Source organism: Mustela nivalis, assembly GCF_964662115.1.
Source record: "Mustela nivalis genome assembly, chromosome: 1".
NCBI lineage: Eukaryota > Metazoa > Chordata > Mammalia > Carnivora > Mustelidae > Mustela > Mustela nivalis.
In genome coordinates this window covers 92,835,491-92,849,527 of record NC_139020.1, presented here as the reverse complement: position 1 = coordinate 92,849,527, position 14,037 = coordinate 92,835,491, and the positions used below count along the sequence as shown (strand labels likewise).

The 14,037-nt window shown below is 38.1% G+C and overlaps 1 long non-coding RNA gene across 1 annotated transcript in view; it reads right to left on the bottom strand.

Moving 5' to 3' along the window:
- LOC309843574 overlaps positions 1–14,037 on the bottom strand; it is a 50,878-nt gene that overhangs the window by 15,790 nt on the left and 21,051 nt on the right. The window lies entirely within an intron of this gene.

The window sequence follows — 14,037 nt, the reverse complement described above, 5'->3', positions numbered from 1 at the left end:
AAGGATTCTTATTATATGGAGATTCTCCATGCAGTAGATGACTCTCTATTTAGATTATGGATAGAAACAAAAGAAGGAGTATGTTTTCCATGATAATAGTTTTGTAGTTTAAACAACTGTTTGCTCCTTTCCTTAATGATCAAGAATCTGGCTATTAGTTGCTGAATAACTTAAGACATAAGGCACATGAATGTAAGGCACCAAACATTCACTGTGGTTCAGATCATATGATGACAACCTTTATAAATGGCTTCCAGACCATAACAAAGATAGCGAGATAGAGCAGAAGGATCAGAAGCAAAAAATCTGGGTTCAAATGGAACCCTGATACTACCTAATAATGTGACCTTGAACAAATTACCAAACTACTTTTGAATACCAGGCTCATTGTTTATAAAATGAGAACAATAATAATACCTACTTCAGAGGGGTATTGTGATAACTCCGTAAGTTTATATTCATTATAGGGGTGTCTGGGTGGCTCAGTCAGTTAAACGTCTGCCTTTGGCTCAGGTCATGAACTCCGGGTCCTGAATAGAGCCCTGAGTCAGGCTTCCCACTCATTGGGGAGTCTGCTTCTCTCTCTCTCTCTACTCTTCCCCACTGCTTGTTCTCTCTCTCTCTCAAATAAATAAAATCTTTTAAAAAATTATATTCATTGTAAATGTGAAAAGTAATGAGATTATTAGTTATGAGAACCATCAATGACACAACCATACAAAGATGAAATGGTTCTAGCAATCAGCTTCAATGCAACTACACTGAATCTCAAAGACTTGTACCTTCAGGAATCTCTCATGTACCATATGTGGGCACACCCAAGTGCGTGTGGATGAGAGATGCAGGACTGTTGTATTTCACATCACTTCATCTTAATTGTTATACTTGTAAACCTCCTACTTTTCTTGAAATAAATCTATAGGTTCCCTTAAAAGTAAATCCACATGGGGTGCCTGGGTGGCTCAGTGGGTTAAAGCCTCTGCCTTCGGCTCAGGTCATGATCCCAGGGCCCTGGGATAGAGCCCCATATTGGTCTCTCTGCTCGGCAAGGAGCCTGCTTCCTCCCCTCTCTTTGCCTGCTTTTCTATCAAATAAATAAATAAATAAAATCTTCTAAAAAAAAAAAAAAAAAAGGTAAATCCATGTCCCCAATCTTAGCAGGAAAGCGAGAGTCCACATGGTTTGCAGTGGCTATAAGTTGCAGGACTGACTCAAGCTCACCCAGATTCACCATCCTGTCACTGAGCCCTCAGTTGTCCCCTTTAGCCCTTCAGTGTGGACACTGACCCATCTCTTAGCTCCCCTTGAAAGCGTTTCTAGCAGGTTGGAGATGACAGATGGAAAACACACAGTGAATAACATATAACTAGACAACCTACATTACAAGTTACGATCAGTTTTCCAGAATCTATAGGCCTAGAACCATCCTCAGATAATACCAGGAAAAGAAAATGTGCTCAGTCAATTCTTACCTTTAAACCCCTCAGATTTTTTCTTTCTTTCCTTCTAGGGTTTGTCGGTTCTAGAAGAACTCAAAACAAACAACCCACCATTTACTTATGACTTACATTTGCTCTGGCAATACAAATCCCTGGTCCTGTATGGTGAAATCATTTAGAATTGGGTCATGGCTACCCGCCGTACAAGAAGTAGTCTCTCCAGGTTGTCACAGACCCTACCCTACATCTCTCTCTGTTCTCTTTGATGTCGAGGCCAAGTGACAGACGCCATTCATCACTGTATGTGTGTTGCTGTTTTTCCCCATATAAAGTGGGAAATGAGATAAAACGTCTCACAAAAAGAAGAAAACAAAAGCTAGGCAAAGGGAACTGTGCTTTCAGAAAATTAAACAAAGGCATATTCCTTTGAAAAATTGAAGAATATATGTATCTGTGTTGAAAGGACATAATGCGTAGATCTTTCCATTTATGTTACCTGCCCCACCATGTTAAGCACTTGTTTGCCAACCTTTTTGAAAGTTCTGTTAGCTGTGGGATTGTGTTTATTTTCTTTCCAGCTGTCTTTAGAACCTATAAGCACTACTCCCTCAAAAGTGTTCATTAAATATCTGTGACTGCTACAGTGGTTATTCACTGTTCTGATGTATTTGTTAACACATTTGTCAATTTCCCACCTTATCTACCATAGGTTGTCATTTGGAAAAACTCGAGGTGCTCTACAGAGAGGTTCTAAAATTTGGATCCCAATACCTCTAAGAATATAAACCCTAGGAAGATAGGAATCTTATCTGATTAGTTCAGTGTTCACTCCAGTTCTGGCATGTAAAAGATAATCTATACACATTTTTTGAACATCTTTGCCTCTGATTAGCAGTGGAAGCTTGAGATAGATCCTTCAGTGCTTTGAGGCTCAGTCTTCTCACCAGTAAATGAAAATACTGTCTTACTCAAATGGTGTTACAGGGATGAAGTGAAAATTGTGTAAAATTTTGAACTATGGCAGGTGTTCAGTAGTTTAGAAAGAGGGGATAGGAATTTGGTTATTGATTACTGTTCTAATTCCTATTTCTTTTGTGAAGCTGCCTCTTGGCTTGATGGCTATTTTCTAAAGGTTAAGGATAGCTTAAACAATGAATTTTGGAACACTGAAAAAAATTAAATTAAATTTTAAAAAATAGATATGAAATTCTAGGAATCCAGAGATTTGAAAAAAAAAAAAAAGATGGCCAAAAAAAAAAAAAAAAAAAAAAAGAGGATAATATAAAGATCTTTCATCATCAGAAAAACACTGCAGTGGGAGGATGCTAAGGCCCTGTGGGCTCTTCCAAGGTTTAAAGTTGTCCATCAGTAACCCCTTAGTGGGAAGGCCACACTAATAGTTACCCAAGTTTTCTCCCTTTCTCTCTGAGTGGGCAAGAGATGATGTTTTTGGACTGCTTCCTGGAACTAATTCTAAGTATCATGGATTATAAAGAGAATAAATAGTTATTTAAATAAATAACAATTTATAATAACCACTAGAATTGCAATGTTTTGATCAGAGACAGGAAATTCTTGAAATATCGTCATCATCCCTTGAAACCCAATGTCCTTACTGACAATCTTCAAAATGAAGGTGCCCTTTAATGAAATGTAGCATATGTTCAGTAATAAATAATAATAACATTAAAAATAATAGCTGCTTATTATGGGCCTGGAACTATTCGAAGCATTCCAGGCCCATGTAGTAACTTCTTGAATCTTTACCCATCCAATGAGAGAAGTACTGTTATGTGCCCCATTTTACAGATGAGGCAACCACGACACAGAACATTCAAGTAACTTTTCCAAGGCCATATAGCTGAACATGATGAAACTGTGATTCCAACTTAGATAGTCTACTCCAGATGTGAGGTAGGAAGGGAATCTGACAAATGGTGTCTATGAATTAACAAATATCATACTCCCAGAAAAGCCTAAAATTAATAAGTCCGTCTTTTAGGAGCACCTAACTGTGTGGATGTTAATATTATTCTGGGGCCTGGGAATACAACAGTAGTCATGATAGACAGAGTCTGTCCCTCAAGGATTTTGTATTGAATTAGGGGAGAGACTAAAAATAAACATGGAAACTAATAAATAAGGTGAGTTTAGGTATTAACAAATGCAATGAACAAATTATAATAGGGTAATTATGTTCATAAGTGAAAGGAAGGAAGATGCTGTTTTAGTTAGGGTTGTCGGGGCAAGTGGGTGGCTGGAAGTAGGTTAGGGGAGGAAGCAGGTGGGTGTGGGAGGGATATATCTGAATTGAGAACTAAATTAAGAGAAGGAGGCATCCATCCTGAGAAGAGTGTTCCAGACAGAAAGGAGCGAGCCCAATGGGCTCAGAAAACATGGTGGTTGCTGCAAAATGAACAAGTTGAAGGTGGAGGAGATGTTTAAAAAATAAGCGAAGAATCAAATCATGCAGGCCTTTTAGGTAAGGAGCTTTAATTTATTTTCCTTTAAATGGAAAGCAACTGGAGCATTTTAAACTGGGAAATGTCTTCTGACTTTTTATTTCTTAAATATTTATTTATTTTTAAAGTGGATACTGAGCCCCAAAGCCTCATTAGCAGAAAATGTCATATTTGAGGATAGGAAGGTAACAAATCAAGATTCTTGCTTAATTATGATAAAATTCAGATTGTACCTATTAGACACATGAAGATAAGCAGAGTAAGCAGTTAATAACCAATTGTCTAAAGCTTGAAGAGAGATAGTTTTGAGCCCACATTTATCTACCTCCTTAGCTCATTTTTTCCCCCCAAAATCTCACCCCAAATATGATAAGCCAAAGTACAGGCATGAAAAAGAGCAACTTCTCAACTCCAGTATTGATGAAATAAGAAAAAACAAAAAGAGTGGGAAGACCTGAAGTTGCTGCAAGGGAAAGTTAAGTTAAATGCCATAAATTTTTTCATTTAAATTGGCTTGACTTCATCTTTTGTTTATTTCTTTGTTCTGTGTTTGTTTTATAATTAATTAATTTTCTTTCCCTAAAGCTTTTTAAAAGTGGACAAGCCCTTTGCAACCAGGAAGATGAGGTAGACATATTTTTTCCTATTCCCCCTGCTAAGTACAATTAAAAATCCTGGACATTAATATGAAACACACATAAGAAGATTATCGAAGGTGGAGAATAGAGGGCTAACTGTCTAGAAACCTCAGGATCTGACAAATGGCAGTGGACAGATTCCACTGTCTCATATATTCTTGATTTGGAATGAAGAAGTCAGTAACCCAGAAACACCAGTAGGTACAAACAAGCAAAAACAAAGTTATTCAAAAACCTTCTCTCTCTATCTAAAGGACAAGAAAAAAGGAAAACTTGGTAAGGCAAAAAACCCTTTTGGATAGCAACTGCTTTTTTCCAGCCTGTCACCACAGAAAAAATTGTGGTCACAACCCAAATGTTGTCATGAAAGACTGAGTAGGGAGTCTAGACCGCCACCATTTTGAGGCTCTAACAAAAAACCCCAACATCTCTACCAGAATGATGTCCAAAAAAGGCTAAGTAGTCTCTTATTTTGAGACTCCCCTTCATCAGCATTAGTGGAAATCATGTGGGGACTCTGGACTCTCCCCACTACCTGAAATAACAATGCCTCCCTTCCTGCTAGAGTACTGTCAGAAGATTCGTAGTGCAGAGATAGGAATTTTACCTTGCCTATTAGTAAGGAGGTCATTCCCACCCTGGTGTCAATGGAGACCACTAGGGAGTAGGAAATTTTACCTCTGCCCAGCATGAATGAAGAACTCTCCCACTACTTTGAGCGTCAGTGTAGGCTGAATGAGCAACATGGACTTCTACCTTTATTTTGCAATAATAGATAACTCCATAATTACCATTGTAGACTCTAACAATAATTGATAGAAAAGCTAGACCAAAGAGCTAGGAGAACTCAACAACATCACCAACCAATAAGCTGTAATCAATACTGAGCAATCATTCCACCCAATAACAGCAGAATAGAGACAACTTTCAAGTGCTCATGGAACATATACCAAGATAGAACATATGTCCTGGGCTATAACACAAACCTAAACAAATTTAAATGAATTGAAACCATACAGAGTGTTTTTTCTGACTATAGTGGAATCAATCTGGAAATCAATAACAGAGAGAGAAAAAACTCCCGATACTTGGAAAATAAACAACAAACTTCTAAAATAACCCATGGGTCAAAGTGAAATTCTCAAGGGACATTTAAAAAAATACAGTGAACAGAACGAAAATTGAAATGCAGCATGTTGAAATTTTTGAGATGCTGTTAAAGCAGGGATGAGAAGGAATATTATGGCAAAATTCCTATTTAAGAAGGAAGAAAATTCCTCAAAGCAATCAGTTAATCTCCCATTTCAAGAACCTAGAAACAGAATACCAGAATAAACCCAAAGCAAACAGAAGGAAGAAACTAATAATGATAAGAGCAGAAACTGACAAAATTAAAAACAGAAAAATACAGAAAATCAATGAAATAAAGATCTGCTTCTTTGAAAAAAATCAATAAGATTTACAAACCTCTAGCAAGACTGACAAAAAAAGAGGAGAAGACAAAAATTATCAATATCAGGAATGAAACAAGATATATCACTATAAACCATGCAGACATAAGAAGAATAATAAGGGAATACTAGGAAAGACATAAATTTGACAAGTTAGATGAAATATACCACTTCCTTAAAAAGCACAAACTGCCACAACTCATCCATTATGGAATAGATCATTCGAATCATCTTGTTAACTACTGAGAAAATTGAATCTATAATTTAAAACCTTCCAAAAAGAAATCTCCAGACCCACACTGTTTCATTGGAGAATCCTACCAAACATCATTTTTATACAATCCTTTCCAGAAAACAGAAGAAAAAAGATGACTTTTTATGAAGCTAATATCACCCTGAGAGCAAAACCAGAAAAAGATGGTACAAAAAAGAAAAATCTAGCATTTTGCATAAATATTGACATAAAAATCCTTAAAGAAATACTGAACAACAGAACTCAATAACATATATAAAAAATATTATACTCTATGACCAAGTGGGGAATATTCCAGAGAAACAATTCTGATTCAACATTTGAAAATCATTCAATGTAATCCACAATATTAACAGACTAAAGAAGAAAAATATCTCTGATCATACCAATTGATGCCAAAAAAAACCCCACAGTTGATAAAATTCAATACCAATTCTTGATTTTTTAAAAAGCCCTAGGAAAACAGGAATACAAGAACTTCCTCCTGATAAAGAAAATCTACAGAAAATCCAGAACTAACATTATACTTAATCGTGAGACACTAATCCTTTTCCCTACGATCAAGAACAAGGCAAGGATATCCATGTATATTACTCTGACTCATCACAGCGCTTGAAGTTGTTGCCAGTGTCATAAGAAAAGGAAATAAACGACATATAGATCAGATTGTAACACATAAAACTCTCCCTATTTTCAGGTGACATGATTATCTACCTAGATAAGTCCAAGAAATATACTAAAAACTCCTAGATCTAACAAGTGAGTTCAACAAGGTCGTAGGATATACGATGAACACACATAAATTTAAATTAAATAGACTTTTATATTCTAGCAACAAACACATGGACACTGAAATTAAAAATACAATACTATTAAAAAAATACAATACTATTTACAATCACTGAGAAAAGTAAGTATAAATCAGACAAAACATGTATAAGATTTATATGCTGAAAATTATACCTATAAAAGAAATCAAAGATTCAAATAAAAGAAGAGCATGTTGATGGATTGGAAGATTCAACAGGATAAAGATAACAATTGTTCCCAAACTGATATACACATTTAATGGAATTCCCATCAAAATCCCAGCAAGAAGTTTTTGTAAATATACATGAAATTATTCTAAATTTCATATGGAAAGATAAAGGAACCACAAGTTTCAGAAAGAAGAATAAAGTGGAAGGAATCAGTCTACTGATTTCAAGACTTATATAGCTATAGTAATCAATATTCTGTGTTACTGGTAGAGACACAGACATGTACCTAAATGGAACAGAATAGAAAACCCAGAAATAAATCCACATAAATATGCTCAACTGGTTTTTGACAAAGGTGCAGAAGCAATTTTTTTAATTTATTTTTTTTTAAATACTTTATTCATTTAACAGACAGAGATCACAAGTAGGCAGAGAGGCAGGCAGAGAGAAAGGAGGAAGCAGGCTCCCTGCCGAGCAGAGAGCCCAATGCAGGGCTCAATCCCAGGGCCCTGGGATCATGACCTGAGCCAAAGGCAGAGGCTTAACCCACTGAGCTACCCAGGTGCCCCGGTACAGAAGCAATTTAATGGAGGAATGATAGCTGTTCAGTAAATGGTGCTGAACCAATTGGACTTCCATCTGTAGGCAAAAATGAATTTTAGGTCTCACACTATACAAAAACAACACAGTTGATCACAGACTTAATTATAAATTATAAAATAATAACTTTTAGGGAAAAAATGACATAGAAAAAAATGTTCAGAAAAATAAAGAAGAAAATCTTCAGGATGTAGGGCTACACAAAAAGTAAGACTTGTTACCAAAAGGACAATCCATAAAAAGAAAACCTGGCAAACTGGTCTTAAACAAAATTAAAATTTTTTGCTCCATGAAAGACCCTGTTAGGATGGAAAGACTAGCTAGAAAGTGGGAGGAAACATTTGCCAACCACTTACCCAATAAATCACAATAGTTAAAATATATAAGAAGCTGTCAAAAGACAACAGAAAACACGTACATACACATGTAAACAAAGAAAAACAATAATCCAATTAGAAGATGAGCAAAAGGCAGGAAGAGATTTCACTAAAAAGCATATGCAGATGTCAAATAAGTAAATGATAATATTCAACATAACTAACCATTAAAGAAATGCAAAAAATAAGAAACAAGCACTGACAAGGATATGGAGAAAAAGGAACCCTTATGACTGTTGGTGTGAATGTAAACTGGTACAGCCACTCTGGAAAACAGTATGAAAGTTTCTCAGAAAATTAAAAATAGAAATACCATATGCTCTATTCATTCCACTTCTGAGTATTTACCCAGGGAAAACACTAACTTGAATGGATATATGTACCCCTATGTTTACTGCAGGATTATTTACAATAGACAAGACATGGAACCAACCTCATTACCTACCAATTGATGAAAGTATAAGGAAAATGTGGTGTATATCCATAATGGAATATCACACAGCCATAAAAAGTATTTAATTGTGCCACTTGAGGCAACATGGATGGACCTAGAGGGTATTATGCTAAGTGAAATAAGTCAGACTGAGAAAGACAAATACCATATGATTCTACTCATAAATGTAATCGTTTTAAAAAATGAACAATCAAAAAACAGAATCAGAACAATCAATACAGAGACCAAACTGATGGTTGTCAGAGGGAAGGGAGGTGGTGGGTTGGACAAAATGGGTAAAGGGGAAAGGGAGATCTAGGACTCCACTTATGAAATGAGTAAGTCATGGGAATGAAAAGTAGAACATAATGAGTACAATGATATTGTAATAGTGATGTAACAGGACAGAGTAGGAACATTTGTGATAAACGTAGCATAATTTATAAACCTGTCATCTCACTAACTTCTACACCTGAAACTAATGTAATATTTTGTGTAAACTATACTAAAAAAAAGGAAAAGTAACAGTCTTATGAAAAAAAATTAAATCTGAACATGTTGTTCTTTTAAATAAATTAACTTCATTAAATTAAAAAACAAAGAAATGCACAATAAAATCATAAGGAGATAGCACTATACACCTTTAAGCATGGCTAAATTAAGAAATAGTGTTGATATCAGGTGATGAGGATGCAGAGAACCCGGCTAACTCTTACATTGCTGATAGGAATATAAAATAGAAGTTTCTTAAAAACGAAACATGCAAATACTAAATGGACCAGCAAATGTACTCATGGACATTTATTCCAGAGGAAAGACATGTTCACACACAAAAAGTTTTGTTTTTGTTTTCTGTTTACATGAATGTTTACAGAAGTTGTATTTGGAATCGCCAAAAACTCGAAACAACCCACATGTCCTCAAAGATAAGTGGTTTAACAAACTGTGGTACAGCCACACCCTGAACTCCTACTCAGCAATAAAAACCAACAAACTATTGATAATGTAACAACCTGTATGCATCTCGAGAAAATTATACTGAGCAAAAAAAGGCAATCTCAAATGTTATGTGCTGCGACAATTAGTTTGAAATGTTAAATTGTCAGGTCCACTGTACCCAGATATTTGGTCAAACATTATTCTGAATGTTTTGAGGGAAATGCTTTGGATGAGACTTATATTTAAATTGGTGGACTTCAAGTGAAGTAGATTGTCTTCCAGAATGTGGTTGGGTCTCATCCAATTAGCTGATGGTCTGATAGACCAAAAGGCTGACCTTCCCAGTGTAAGAGGGAATTCTCTAGCCTTTCGACTTGAACTGTAACTCTTTCCTAAGTCCCCAGACTGACGGTCTCCCTCATCAGAATTTGGACTCACCGACCCTCCACAATCATGTGAGGCAATTCCCTAAAATAAATCTCTTTTTCTCATATTCTCATCTATATACACACATCCTATTTGTTCTATTTCTCTAGAGAACAATGACCAATACACATACTAGCTAATTCCATTTATATTATGTTCTTTAAATTACAAAATTATAGGAATGGAGGAAAGATTTGTGGTTGTCACGTTGGGAGTCAGCAAGAGTAAGAGGGAAGTAGGTGTGGCCATACAAGGGCAACATGAGGGATCCTTGTGGCAATGGGAATGTTCTGTATCTTGACTACAGATGTGAATATGCTGTGATATTATACTGTAGTTTTACAGGATGTTACATTGGGGGAAACTGGGTAAGGGGTATATGGGAATTCTGTGTTACTTCTTACAACTACACGTGAAACTAAAATTATTTGAAAAAGTTTAACTTCGAAAAATTAAAAATATATGTATTTGATTATTTTATTGCAATCCTCCTTGAGGTCTGGGAGATGAGCTTAGATGATCACTCAGATGAATATACCATCCAGCACCTGTAACATTAAATAGCATCCACTCTCCCAATTTAATAAGCCGGAAACCTATCTTCCATTCTAAGTTTTCTTTCTCCCAAAACAATTGGGAAAAAGTCCATCTTCATTGCCAAAATATATCTCGAATTTGTTACTTTTCCTTCCCTGCTACCACCATTATTTTTGGTGGTCAATAGCAAGTATGAACTGTTGTAAGAGCCTTGCAATTAATTATGCCTTTCTTCTTTCACAGGTGCCCCCATCCAACCCACCCCTAACTCAACAGCATGAGTAATCTTAAAACATATAATGGATCGTATTACTTCCATGCATAATCCCCTCCACGGAGTTCCCATTGCCCCTGGCATAAATCTAAGTTGATTCCCAAGGCTTTTCCAGGCCCTGAGTACAGTGGCTATTTCCCCAAAAGCATCCCTTGCCACTTTCTCTTGCTCCCTTGCTTTAACCCAACTTCTCTTATTCTTCAACCAAAGATTTTCCCTGCCTCAAGTTGGCACATACTCCCCCCCGTCATGCCCATTCTTCAGGTATCAAGGAAAAAGACAGTCTTCAAAGAACATTTTTCTGAACATGTTTTTCTAAAGTGGGCACGCCCTGATGGCCTGTTGGTCTCTTTCTCAGTATGCATTTTGTTTCTTTTATAGAATGTAAGCCCCATAAGAGCAGAGACCTATCTGTTCTGTTCCCTGTCATAACTGATGCCTAGAAAAATGCAGTGTAAATACTGCATTTTTTAAGTGTTAAATCAATAAATGTCCAATGCCAGCTTTAAACTCCTCTTCTCCCATTGCAAGAAAGCACGCGGCAACTCTTCTTGAACTTCCTTCATTTTTTAAATAAATACTTACAGGGTGCCTACTATGCACCCAGCACTCTCACAGGCACAGGAACTAACAAAATGAGCAAGGTCTCCACATTCATGGAACTTAGATATGGTGGGGAAAGTGGAACATAATAAATAACAGACAAGTAAATAATACAATAAAATTTAATTAAAATAATTTTAATGTTTAATTAAATATTTTGTTATTATTAATACAACAATGTTATAGATAACAATTATATCATTATAATTCTTATTCATTGATTTATTATTTAAATATTTAATGTTTAATGTTTCATTTATAAAATATTAGTAAACAAAATTTCAAGCATAGGTGCTATGAAGAAAATAAAGCAGAGTAACAGGATTGAGAATGAGTTGGAAGGGGTAGGTGGTGTCCACATTAAGAAGCCTGGTTAGAGTGTCTGAGCTGTCCTCTGAATGCAGAGGTGCCAGCCACATACAGATCTAGGCAGAGGCCCATGGGGTACAAAGGTGCTGGGCCTGGAACATAATAAGCAAGTCTGAGGCCAGGGTAGCCCAGCAGAGCAGGAGAGGAGCAGGACAGAGGTCTCAGCATCAACGAATGAATGTTACACCAAATCTGCCTCTCCCGCAACAGTAAAGAATGTGAGTTTCCTTCTGAGGGTAACTAGGAATCCTCTGGATACTTTGAAGGAAAAGGGGTTATGGTCTGGTTTAATTTTTTAAAATCATTGTTGGCTGTTCTGTCAAAAGGGGCTGTAGGGTAGGAATGGGGCTATGGAGGCCAGGTAGTTAAGTGAGGACAGAGGCTGGCGGCTTGGAGGAGAGAGTACCTAGAGAGAGTGAGAAGAGGCGAGCTAGGAGGGCAAATCTCACTCAGAAATCGTAAATACACTGGACTTCCTCGGGGACAAGGAGTTTCCAGTCCTCCCTTGCGCTGCTCCTTGGCCCAGTTTGAACTTACTTGATTTGGTTTCCCCGAAATGCCTTTGCATTACCTGCCCCAACGAGAGAGCACGCTGGGATCGCTGGGTTTCTTTCTTCCCTTTTATAAAAGAAATAAGCTTACGTCTGGTGTTACAGAAAAGAAGAAGAATGAAAAAAGAAGGGGCCCTTTTCTATACTTGGAAACTCTCAGCATCTAGAGCTATTGCTATCTATTAGGAAGATTAAATTAATCAAGATATAATCAAAATCAGACCTAACGAGTTTACGGTGTGAAGCCTCAAGAACCACCACACAGAACCGGTTTCACCCCACCCAGCCCAGATTTGGGGATTCTGGGCATGGAAGCACCTCTCTGAGCGGCCCCCCGCCCGAGAGCAAAACACAAAAACCTGACTTGATCACAGCCAGGGAAACACGAAGATGCCTCCGAGCAATCGGACCCGCAGCTCCTCCGGGCGCACGGCCAAGTCTCCCGAGAGGCCGAAATGAAATTGCAGTGCTCCCCAGGGCTCAAATCCACCGACGCAATCACCGCAGCGGACTCCGTCCACCCCCACCCCGAGACAACTTAAGCCGGTCCCTTCCTTCAGGGTGCAGAGATTACTCATTCGCGGGCAGGAGCGGAACGGGGGAGGGCTGGCTAAACCAGAGGAAGCTGGTCTGGGGACCCACGGGCCTGCGTCCGTCGGGGTCGGCGACAGCGCTCTCCCAGAGAGGAGGCGGACAGCTCCCTGCACGCACGCGCAGCCCCCACCCGGAGCGAGAAGTTAAAGGCTCACCGGATCCCACGCCGCATTCAAGCCCAAATTCTGTCTCTCAAAAGGAAGATTCAAAAAACAAGGTTGGCACAAATCAGAAGGTAACTCATTTTTCACAGCCGCCCAAAGACTCTTTCTTGCAGTGTCAGTGGATGGCAGTCCTCCCAAGGCTGGGATTTTCCGTCACTGGGAAAGGATTGCTAAGAAATCCTCTCCTCATTGCGGACGCTCTTGAAAAGGGGCTCGCGCATCACCCGCCGAGAAACTGGCGCCGAGAGCCAGGCGCTGGCTGTGCACGAATGCCAGTGTGGGCTAACTGGGCTAACTTTGCTCCCCAAAGCTTAGCTCTACAATGGATGTTGATGAACGAGTTAATCCATGTAAAATGCTGAGAGCAGCACTTGGCAACAAGCAACACCTCAGTAAAGATTAACTATCACTAATAGTGTTCATTAGTGTTTTTCTACTGAGGAAAAAAAAAAAAAAAAAAAAGCCCACAACCCTCTATTGAGTGTTTGTGATTCCGTTTGTCTGTTCTTATACATTATGAACTCCTAAGTGTCTTATTTATCTCATGCATCTCACAGCCTGGGACTGTGCTGGGCTCAAGTTTGTGGTTTGAGCTGAATTATTTACTCAGCTGGGTTGCTCCACGGAGGTAACAGAAATAAAAAGGCCATGGGGAAATAAAAGACACATGAAATCAGAGTCTCCGTCACCTCGTCACTTTGTCATAAAAACAAAAACAAAAAACCTCTTCACTTTTTGTCACTGTCTGCTTCTTCGTAACATCCCTGGGTTGGGGGGCTGTCTGTTATGTATCTCCTCTGCTGGGAACTGGTTCCACCAAAGCCTCAGGGCAACCAGGGATAACAGTCACCAAACACAGTTCAAGCTCAACAAATTTTGATACTGTCTGGGCTCCCACAGGGACTGAACATGATAGAGGAGACACAGAAGAGTACAGACTTGGGGTG